Source organism: Manacus candei, unplaced genomic scaffold (assembly GCF_025592945.1).
Source record: "Manacus candei isolate 608988 ecotype Guabito, Panama unplaced genomic scaffold, ASM2559294v1 h1tg000008l, whole genome shotgun sequence".
Classification (NCBI taxonomy): domain Eukaryota; kingdom Metazoa; phylum Chordata; class Aves; order Passeriformes; family Pipridae; genus Manacus; species Manacus candei.
Window position 1 is genome coordinate 17,365,127 of NW_026138056.1, and position 10,446 is coordinate 17,375,572.

Consider the following 10,446-nt stretch of genomic DNA (forward strand, 5'->3'; position numbering starts at 1 on the left):
CATTTCATACTGAAAAATCTGTAACTCAGAGGTTTTTTTATTCAAATAATCACCAAAAATACCTGAATTGCTAACTAGTTAAAAAGCCGTCACCATTTTGGAGGATTGTTATAAATTTCTATGCCTTACCTCCCCTTCTAAGATTAAGAAATTAATTTTAAGAGTTACTTAAAAGTTTGGTGAGAAGGAATCATGTGAAGTAATATTAGACTTTTCAAGGCAATAGTGATGGCAAGGAGCTACTCGAATTAATTTCAAAAGATTTTATGTTAACTTTGTCTAAATTTAATTCTCTTTGATTATGAAAGTGGATTTAAGGAATCAGTCACCATTATTTGTCTTATAAAGTTTCTCTTTAGGTCCATAATATGGATTGTGATTTCATATAAGTGGCTTATATGTGAATTTAGCGATCAGTGCCCTTTAATGTCCAGATTATGGATCAAATGGTTTCTTCTCAGTGGAAACTTAGACCTGTTATGTGTGGCAGCAATCATCCTGGCATATGCTTGGACAAATTCCTCAAGATTGAGATGGGATGAGGCTGAGATATTCCCTGAACCTCTGAACTCAGAAACTCTCCTTGATGTCCCACAGACAAGGAATTCACAGTAGTGTTTAGCACATGGCATCACTCGCTTCTTGTTTTCAGACACAAAGTCTATACTTTCTGGAGTATATTTAAGGAAGGTACGACATAATGGCAGAACAGTGATCTGCTGAGTTTTTTAGTTTGATTTCATTTTACATTGTTATTCAAGCTGCTCTGAGCAAAGTCTAATCCTCCACAGTGAAGAAATAATAGCTTTATAAGGAGCTTTCAGATACCTAAAGCAGCAGAGCACAAATTTCATAGGAATGAAGCATTACACATAGGAGAAAATTATTAATCCCAAATCACTTTAGAATTTGTCTTAGCTAAATTTCTTCTCCAGGCTACAATATCTCATTTTTGTAGGCAGAAGGCTAATACTGAGAAACAAAAAGAAATCAATTACAAAAAGATATTCATAAAGTAATATTCCTTAACGTCTCACAGTGGCAACTCTTTTAACAACACATATTTGGCTTTGTGTCTTTAATTTAATTCTCAATATTCCATCTGTGTTTTCTTCCATTACAAGTCTTTTCTACTAGTAAACAATTCCTGTTAAGAAGTGACACCTTAGCTACAATAAGCAGTTTCCTCATTTTTAAGATGGTCTTATTTTTCTATCCCAAGACCTTCAGAAAATTGAGGGGAATTTTCTGTCAACTTACTCCCAGTAAAAAGAATAGTCAGCTTTGGAGATTTCTTTGGGAGGTGGGGGATTTGGGATGTATTGACTGGAAAAGAGTGTTATAATATACTGTAAAATACTTCCAATATTATGGCTTGGATTGCCATATTCTGTTCAGAATACTGGATTTTTTAAGACCCACTCTTTCTTAAAAACATACTAAAAAAAAATGCAACTTCAACAAGAAAAAATTGTTGAAGTTCATAAAATGCTACTAATCTTATTACTTTTGGTAGTAACATAAAATTTTAAAGAAGTGGTCGTTATTCAAAATGCTTCTATGTGATTGCAAGATGAAAACCCCATTTATAAATAGATTCAGAAATAGAAGGTATGGCCAAAAATTGAGTCATCCTGAGGTGACAGTTTTACAGTTAAACTTGGGCATGATCTTTAGTCCTATGATAAATGTAACTTCAGCTGCTTTGATATAAGAGATGAATTATCCAGTTACATCACTAACACTACTGGGTATCTGCACAAGTTATAGACAAGCAGATGGCATAATTTGTGTTCTAGGTTATCCTATGGTAACTAATTGAATCAATTTGACCATTGAATTCATTTCAGTCTCACAAACAAAGCAGAAAATAACACTTAAATACTTTAAAGCAAACAAAGAAACAAACACCAGGCTTGATAACTGAGGATTGAATGGGATGAAACCCATTGCTTAATGTCCTTGGAGAGTATTACATGAACTCCTTTTCCAGTAAGCAATTTTCAGATCAAAGTTGTTTAGGTTTTTGTTGTTGTTGTTTTAGTTTTGGTCTTGGCTTGTTTGGTTTCTTTTTCTATTTGCGCACACATAAACACCTCCAGTGTCATTTTTTTAGTTAGTCACTTGTCAACACTAGTCTAAGACACACTAAGAGAGCATGAGGTATGAAAATATGCTTAACTGAAATATGACATGATCTACAATTTACTGAATATCTTCCTCAGGTTTATTGTGATAAAAAGACTGTCTTAGCCCATAGTATTTCAAATGCAATCAAGAAATGCACTTCTCTGCCACTAACATATGTTCAGAGTTAGCTCCCACTCACTTTTTGTTTTTCCTTTTTAATATCAGGAAAATACCTCCCCAACATAATAAGCACAAAATCAGCTTGTCTTGTTATCTCGTTGTGTAAAATCATTCTAATACTGCCACAGGTTTTTTTCCCCGTATTCTTTGTTTCAGATTATTTACCAGCAATTTTTAAATGACTATTCAAACCAAACAAACCGTAATTAAACACATTCTCCAACTGGCAATAATATAAACTAATATCACTACCAAACACACTAAACTTTCATCCTATTTCTTCAGTCCAGAGTAGCATCATGAAGAATCTTCCACTGAAACCTTCCTTACATCTGCTTCTTTGTTTTCACTGAAAGTCTTGCTGAACAAAACTGACTACAGTTCTTAATTCAATTTGTGAATGTCTGAGCTCTTCAATGCTTCGTTGAAGCCAGTGATAGTTAGGCATAGTGTAGTTTCAATAATGTTTCTTTTTTATGATTTTTTATTCCACCTCTAAGTCCAAAGATTTCAAAGTGTTAGCTGATTGAATGTGTTATATTTGGTAGTTGTTTTTTCTTCCTGAGTTATTTGAATGATGCTGGTTGTCCCATGATCACCATGTTAAATGAGTAAATTGAAAATAAAGAATCACATAACAAACTAAATTTCATAATGGAAAGATTTTAATATTTATGGCACTAGATGGTTGTTTTGACTCTAAAAGTAATATATCACAGAGAAATTAAATAATCAATTGTTGCTAGTTCTCTCAAAATACAATGTTACAAAGAAGAAATATTCCCAGCTGTGTGACTTTCACTAGTCTGTTAAAGAACTGTTTCACTTTAAAACCGTACTAATTCAAAGAGTAGATCAGAATTTTGAAAATTTTATGCAGGACATTTATGACATGCTTCAAAGCCCATGAAATAAAATTATTACATGTTTTTATGAAGCTTTATGTCTCCTGAAAGAAAATAAACAAAACCAAAATTAACAAATCAACCATTAAAAAAACCCCCAAAAAAACCAAAAAAAAAAACCCCAAACCAAAAACCTGGCTCACATGAGAAGCTGAAGATGCAAAGCTAGCCATAGATGCTGTTGTGATCCATAGAACCATTTCTAGCGCCAAAAGTAAATATCAGTGAAATGATTTGATAAAGTCCTGAAAATCATGTCATGACACCAGTAACCTAACATGAAGGAACAAGTCAAATTTCAGAAAAATATGTGCTGCTGCAAAGGTCGATGGCTACCAGCTCCACTATATGCAAAGACATGTGAGTCATCAGACTTGTTGTGAAAAACATAGACTAGTTCTCATCTCTTTAGAAATAGGTTTATATCATCCCAGTGATATCCTCTCAGTTTTGGTTTTATCAGGATTGAAGCCTCAATCGGAAAAAAATTTGATCCCATATGACTGTTGAATTTGGAATATGAGGAATTTGATGTCAGCGCAGAAATATAGTGTATAATGTTGACATGACCAGCAGTACTGCACTGCTTGCACACAGAAGAGATGAGAGTTCTTGGTTGGTCTTGCATTCAAAACTGGAAACTCACACACTTCAATTAATAACAGTGTCTGTCTGTCCTGTAAGGATCTGATAAGTCATTGCTGAACTGACAGGAATTCCATGCAAGGCTTGTACTTTTGTCCTGCTTCCTATTCCCCAAGACAGTGTCTTCTTGCATACCCTATTTTTGTCTCAATATATCTGGGAATTCAGAAAACAACAACAGTTTTTTTGGTCTCATCAATCACACCTGGTCAGCAGGTAGAGGGAGGTGATTGTCCCCCTCTACACTGCACTTATAAGACCCCGCCTGCAGTACTACATCCAGCTCTGGGATCCTCAGAACAAGAGAGACATTAATCTGTTGAACTGAGTCCAGACCAGGGCCACCAAGATGATTAGAGAGTTGGAGCACCTCTCCTATGCAGAAAGGTTGAGCTAGTGGAATTGTCCAGCTTGGGGAAGGCTCCAGGGAGACCTTAATGTGGCCTTTCAATACTTAAAGGAGGCTTAAAAGACAGATGGAGAAATACTTTTCAGTACAGGCTTTTGCAGTAGGAAAGGGGCAATAGTTTTAAACCAAAAAAAAGGTAGGTTTAGGCTGGACATAAGGAAGATATTTTTTACTATGAGGATGGTGATACGTAGGAACCGGTTGCCGAGAGACGTTATGGACGCCTCATCTTTGAAAGTGTTCAAGGTCAGCTTGGACAGGTCTTTGAGCAACCTGATCTAGTGAAGGATGTCTCTGCCCATGGCAGGGGGATTACACTAGATGATCTTTAGATTCCTTTCCAACTCAAACCATTCTATGATTATATGACAACTACGCTTGGTTTTGTATGAGACACTAATTCTGCTGAACACACCTCCTTTTCACTTCAACCCACATGCTCTTCCACAAAAACAATTCCATAAGAGGACGTGTGAGTGTTGCATATGAAGACATTTCTTTTCATAGCTCTTTCTACCTACATTCACCCCTTACATTTTCTTCTCTTCAGATAACTGAAAAATGGTAGGGAGATTTAGTTTCACATCTTTTAGGCAGGGCTTTCTCTTGCTTGCTAACAATCTGTCAACTAGGTGGACTTGGCAATGCAGGTTCAGTCCTGACAGCTGCTTCTTGTGACAAGGTGACTGTACTGTTGCACATCACCACTTTGCAGACGAGAGCATCTTGCAGCAGAAAGGAAGGCACTAGAAAGGATGCTGTGTTCCCAGGTTTCATTTTGGCATGTATTGTAAGTCATGTCCAGAGCACATAATCCAATCTAGGAGGTGAAAATTCCCTCTGATCCTTCAGTGAACCTGTAGTCATACCAAATCACTGACATTTGTCAGTTTACTGTGTTTTAGAGAAAAGTGAGCACATCTAAAGGGAAAGTTTTTTTTGTTATATCCAGAACAGAAAAAAGACCTGAAAAATAAGTGTAAGGATACCCACCCTCAATGAGGGAAAAACAACTTCAGAATTAACTTTAGGATGGATTCTAAAGTTAGGAAGTGTTTCCCAAAGGGAAATAGGAAAGAGAAAGAACTAATAAAGACGCAATTTTCATTGGAGTAATTTCCTGCAGACTAGTGAAGCAGCTCAAAACAAACTCTTTTCTTCTCTCTCCACCAAACTATTATTGGCCTGTGTGAGGTAGGAAGCTGCTATCTTTCTTGGCAAGTTCTCCCATAGCTCATGTGACTTCCTTGCTGTTCACAGTAAGACCAGTAACACTGAAAGCCTCCTATCATCACATACCTAGTGAAGAAAGACTGGAATTTTGGCCGCCTCCACTTCAAATGTTGTGCATTGATGGTATGGCATTCTGACATTTCCTTGAAGTTTGTAAATCTGCAGACTTTATGGAACTGCTAAATATGGTGCAGCAGTGCCACCTGGACAGCAGTGAGGGATCTCAAGCCAAGAACCATTCTCTAGAAAGGACAACATGAAGATAAAATGTGATGTTTCTGTATCCATATGGGAGGCCAGCAAAGATATTCACATTCCCACAAGATGTACTTTGTTTATGTGGTTTGACAAATTAAAAATACATAATAATAAAAAATTATACAAATGGTTGTATAAACAAAACGTGCTATTTTTCTGTAATTTGTTTGAAGTTTCAGCACATATACAGAAGGAAAATGGACCATGATCATCTAACATGAACATCTGCATCTTATTGCTGCCAACAGTAAAGGGCTGCCAGTCAAAATAGGTATAATAGCCAACTCCAGAACACAAAAATACCTCTTGCCTTCTAACCTCTGGGCTTCTTCACTACCAAACAGTAGGAAGCCAACTTGAACAAGTGATGCCCTGCTGCTGCCCCAGATATCCCCATCTCCTGTGCCCTGAAATTGCTCCAGCTTGGCAAAATAGTGAAGCTACACTTACTCTCTTCCGTCTGTCCCCCTAGAAAATAGGCCATCTCTCTGTTCTCTTACTGTTGGAGATCTGTAAAATTACTGGTCATCTCAACAGCATTCTTCAGGTAGAGGAAAAAACTGGAAGACTGATCATTTACAGAGTACTGAAATTATGACTTAAATTTTCAATGGAAAAAACTCTTTTTCAAAGGTAAAAAGAGACTAAAAATTTATACTTCGTGTGGAAACCAAAAAAAGGAAGACTCACACGTGTAATAGGCTGTTACAAGCTGTATCTGGAAGCAACACAAATATAGGTACATAAGTAACTATTTATAGAAGTATATATATACATACTCATGTATGGCTACATGCATCTATATTTCAAGCTAATTAATCTGTTTTGCTGTAATAATGCCCTTTGTTTTTCCATATTTGTAAACACTTGTACAATCCTCTCTATCTACCTGGGAAAACAAATTCTTCTGCTGTCTTAGAATTTCTCTTCTTTTTTTGTACTTTCTGTTTAATACATCCTATCAGAAGATAGAGTATTCTAATACAGAAAACCTTCAAGATAAGTGAAAATGAATATTTTCAAACATTTAAAATATTCCTAAAATAAATTACACATATGGCACATTGACACCAAAGAAGAAACTCTTTAGAAAAATTCACTGCAGGCAAAACTGAATAGACAAGTGACACACTAAAAACCCATGGAAAATGAAAATAATGCACACATTGAAATGAAAGCCCTGCTCATACCATAGCATGAATACTTAAAAAAATAAAATGAAAGTAATAGGAAAGTGAATGCCATTTGGAAACAGAGACACTGCTCTGATAAAAAAACAAACAAAAACCCCCCAAACCAAAACAGAAAAAAAAGACGATAAACAAAGAACAAAACCAAATTGTAGTAAGCTTTTAAACCCATGATTTATCGAATCAAATTGTATAGTGATGCACAAGAATTATGATAATCAAAATCAGTTGAAGTTTAAATAAACATCACTCAGATTGTCCTAAATTGTCAACTGCCCTGAACATCAATGACCTTTTCAAATAATCCACAAGTCCAATTTTTTCCACATTTCCAGAAAGAGGCAAATCTATAGAATACATATATAAACACAAAAAGTTTTCAACAACAAAACCACAGTAAATGAAGAAAGTGGGCTCTTAATCACCTGCGCTCCTGCCACTGTAGGTCTTGCCCTAAGAAGTTTCTGATGGGCCTGCTTTTTTATATCTAAATTAAAAATATTTTCAGGAGCCCAACTCTTCATGAAAAGCAAGATTTGAACATGCTGACATATTAAATAAATATGATAAAAAAATTTGCTACCTGGTCTTGCTCCTGCAAACAAAAGTGAATTCCAACAAGCATTCAAATTTTGACTGATTGTTTTTCATAGATGCTTTTTACCTCCAGATTGCTCTCTGTCCCTTTCATGTTTCATGGTTCCCAATAGAAACATTTCAGTCTCCCTTGTTCTTTTTCTCTCTCACAGCTCATTAATGCATTTCACAGCTGCCTACCATTACAAAAAGTTTAGTGCATATGGAAGAGCTGAAAAATAAAATAGAAGTCACTAGGGAAAAGAAAAAGTTTCTAATGGCTACATTGCATGTATGTGGCTGTTTTAGTTACCCGGGAAATGGCTGTAAAGCATAATATGATTGTCATATTAATTCCCAGGACAACAGGTACAATTGAGTGTAACTGATGTAGACGTATAATACACTAAAAATAAATTATTGCCAGCTTTTCATTTTTAAATAGAAAGAAAACCAGGAAAATTAACTGTTGAGATGCGTTTTTCAGAGGTTTGTTGTGAAATAAATTCTTGATTATCAGATTTACTTTGCTAGAATGACAAAAATCAATTCAGTTGCTGTAAAGGCAAGTTTATGAAGTGGCTCAGATGGCAATCTGCAAAGTGTGGAAAATCACAGCATAAAAATATAATGACAAACAGCAAAAGAGTTGAAGAGATTTGCTAAGTCATCAGCTCCAAACTCTTGCTATAAAAAGAAACTGTCATATGATCCTTCCCATAAATGCATCAAGCTTCGGCTTTAAAGCAAGTTATACTTTTTTCTTCCCTGCTTCTTTAAGAAAACTGTTCCAGAAGCTTACTCTTCTCTAGGATATGTATTGTAGAATCACAGAATGACTTGGGCTGGAGGGGACCTTAAAGATCACCTAATTCCAATCCCCCTGCCATGGGAAGGGATGTCTTTCACTAGACCAGGTTTCTCAGAGCTCCATCCAGCCTGACCTTCAACACATTCTCCACTGAATTACTATCTGTTCAGCTTACACTCATCAGTTCTTGTGCCAGCATTACCTTTTTGCTTAAATATTGATTCTCCAGCATTTATTCCCTATAATATTCATAGGTAATAGTTGTATTTCTTCCAGGGTTTACTTTTCCAAAATCTTTCAATTTTCTTTTGCCAAGTAGGTTATCCATTGTGCTCATTATCTAGTAGGTCAGCTCTTCACCTGTTTGCATTTGAACTCCAAGTCTTATGATATTAAGAAAAAAGTGTATTGATTTAAAAACTGACAACAAAGATAGTAAGAAACAGAAGAGGTCTTTTCTGGTTGTCGTTGCCTTTCTTATCATATTATACACTTCCACATGTCATAAAACTGAACAATTAATGTGCTCTGGCCACAGCTGCTTATAAGTAGACTTCTGTTCTGAATGCATCTATTCATATAGCCATACATTTTACTTAGAGACACACATTTTCCAGATAATTAGATTCATTTTATAATAGATCAGGTGGCAGAGCTTCTAAAAATCTATTGGCTTTTTCTCTGCTGCCTTGTTTTCTAACTTATTTCTGTCATAAATTGCAAGGAAGCAATTATCTTGATTTATATGTGATTGTACATACACATGTGACTGTTGAGGGAAAATAACCACAGTTGGAACATTTCATACAATCGCTACTATTAAAAACTGCTTTGTTCCAGAGAAATCTTAGGAAGCACATTGTCCGATATTTGTGAAGGAAAGAAATTATAAGTATGTTGTTGGGAGACTGCACTTAAATGCTTTGTAAATGCAAAGTTATCACCTAGAGTATGATCCCCTGAGGTCAATAATTCACATATAGTGAAAAAAAACCAAACACAAAAGCAGAAGCTCTTGGCATATATACTCAATTCTTCCTTTTTGTGTATGTGCACAGGCATTCTTTCAATCACAGAATGCAGATGACATTTAAACACAGCAAACTGCAATTGTAAACCATGCGTGTTGAAAAGCTATTGATGGCTAATGTACATCAAGCTACAACCTTATGGATTGTTCTCCCTTGGAACAACAGAGAGACACCACAGCTGTGAGTTGAGTGCTGAAGAGGAAAAAAATGTCCTTACTAGGGAATCAGAGGTGTTATATTTTATGCTCATGCGTAGGATGACGTGTTAAGAAAGACATGTTAAACCAATGCAGTCTGGAGGTAGAGATTATATGACTTATTAGACATCCCCATATTCAGCTGAATCAGGTTAGTTATTTTTATTTCCTTATCCTCTAGAATACCATCAGTCCATATTTCAGGTAAAAAACCCTCCAATTATATGTATCTTTTGTTCAGGAAAAACTATAAAAATTCATTTTGTCACTTTATATCTCCAGGTGCTATTTTAATGCTCAGTGAATAGGCAAAGTTCAGTGAAAATGGGAAAGAGAAACAAACAAACTGACAGCAAAAAGCTGTTTTGGCTTATAGATCAGCTCAATAGTTAAAACAAAACAAAAAAAAATGGTGGAAAGATCAGTAAACTGGAACCAGCCAGTGACTGTCAGTTCAACTACTGGCTCTAAGTGCAAGTGCCTGAAATTACCTGGACTTCTGAGGTCTCATACATAGCCAAGCACTAATCACAGAAATATTTAAACAGAGGGTTTTTTTCTGTTAATCTCTGTTGTGGAAACCTCATGTTCTCTCCATGTCAAATGGAGAGTATTTGATGTACGGGGACTGGTAGATGGTTACAGATTTGCATCTGTCTTTATGTCCTTAAATAAAGATGAAAACTCTGATAGCGGGGAAAAGAATCCCTAAGCAACAAGTGGGAAACAACCTCCAAATCCCAGAACAAGTGACCATGATGTCTGATGGAGAGAATGTCCACTCAACAGCTGTGAAAAGGCAATGCACTTAGGGTTACTGTGTGAACTGGAAATCTTTCCCACATTTCAGGTGCTTTGAGCTAAATTCACTTTTGACCCTT

General features: G+C 35.9%; 1 long non-coding RNA gene across 1 annotated transcript; it reads right to left on the reverse strand.

Annotated features, from left to right (window-relative positions):
• Positions 1-2,976: 2,976 nt before the first annotated feature.
• LOC127464193 (uncharacterized) lies at positions 2,977-9,419 on the reverse strand. The gene is made up of 3 exons (XR_007901228.1): positions 8,540-9,419; positions 5,569-5,744; positions 2,977-5,126 (listed from the first exon to the last, which is right to left on the reverse strand). It is a non-coding gene; the product is annotated as an uncharacterized LOC127464193 (long non-coding RNA).
• Positions 9,420-10,446: the final 1,027 nt, after the last annotated feature.